The sequence below is a fragment of the Arachis ipaensis genome, chromosome B08 (genome assembly GCF_000816755.2).
Source record: "Arachis ipaensis cultivar K30076 chromosome B08, Araip1.1, whole genome shotgun sequence".
Lineage (NCBI taxonomy): Eukaryota > Viridiplantae > Streptophyta > Magnoliopsida > Fabales > Fabaceae > Arachis > Arachis ipaensis.
In genome coordinates this window covers 85,078,426-85,079,650 of record NC_029792.2, presented here as the reverse complement: position 1 = coordinate 85,079,650, position 1,225 = coordinate 85,078,426, and the positions used below count along the sequence as shown (strand labels likewise).

The 1,225-nt window shown below is 49.6% G+C and overlaps 1 long non-coding RNA gene across 1 annotated transcript; it reads right to left on the bottom strand.

The window, feature by feature from the left end:
- Positions 393–831, bottom strand: LOC110265592. Its single transcript, XR_002351753.1, has 3 exons — positions 693–831; positions 538–631; positions 393–427 (listed from the first exon to the last, which is right to left on the bottom strand). It is a non-coding gene; the product is annotated as an uncharacterized LOC110265592 (long non-coding RNA).

The following is a 1,225-nucleotide window of genomic DNA, read 5'->3' as shown; positions in this document are numbered from 1 at the left end:
AACCAAATCAATTAAAGCAACCCAGGCTGACTTTCAAGAGTATTCTATCTTTCACATCATCAAAATAATTGACTCAATTCAAACCAATCCTCAACGGATTAAACTCATATTTCAAATCTTTAAAGAATCAACTTCAGACATTACATTTCACAAAGCCGCACCACAATTCAGCCAAACCAACATCCATAGTCATTCGAGTTAATCAAATAATACATAAAGCAGATACAATCACCAAATACACAATATCTCACACCAGTATCCATATGTAATAATTCCAATACACAAAACATAGTTTTTGGAAAGCGCCCCTACCTCAAAACGCAAATTCCATAACTCAAACGCGTCACAGAGTCCTTTCCGCCTCAACCCGAACTGACGGCAACCAAAACCTTAGCTCCCAGTCACGTTCGCAATAACCATAGCAACACTAATCACAACATACAATAATCAGGACTCGACTCCACGTTACCAAAACTCATTTATTAACCAAACACAACTGAAAACTAACGCGAGGCTTTTCGAAACATAATTTCTTACCGGAATAACAACACGAAACAGTTGCGATTTCGAACCGGCCCCGACAACAGCTCCGGCAGCGGCCAGAAGCTTCGGTGGATCAACTATAAAAAAACTGCGCAGCATTAAAACCTTCTCAAGATCCAAAATGACCAAAACCGCAAATTAAGCCTTACCGGCAGAGTTCTCCGGCGACGGCAGCAGGGTCTCAAGTGGCAGAAGCTCAGCCCGGAGCTCTGGCGGTGATCCCAGAAGCCACATAACCACTCCCAGTGGTCAGAAACACAGAGGTGCAGTTTCCCCCTCCGACAGAGACACCTGCAGTGGCCAGAACCTCTTTTCCGGCGGCGGTGAGACCCCAACAGTGCCGGCGCGGCTCTCCCACTCGACCCTGTCGCATTCGTCTCTCCTTCCTTAGCTCAGCTCGCGAACAGAGTAGATCTATGGTGTGAGGGTGGCACGGCGATGAGGCCAACACGAGTCCGCGGCAGTAGCACCCAGGCGCGACGGCGGCTCCGGTTTGAACGGCGATGGCAAAGGCTCCAACGGCGCACCAACCTTCTCTTTTCCCTTGCCTGACAACCCTCAAGGCGTGAACAACGGCGTGGTAAGATGGCTGGGCACGGTGGCGGCACCCGCTCCCTTAAACCCTCCTTTACGCGCACAGTGACGACACAGGAAGCTTCGGCAGCGAAGCGACGGCGCGGAG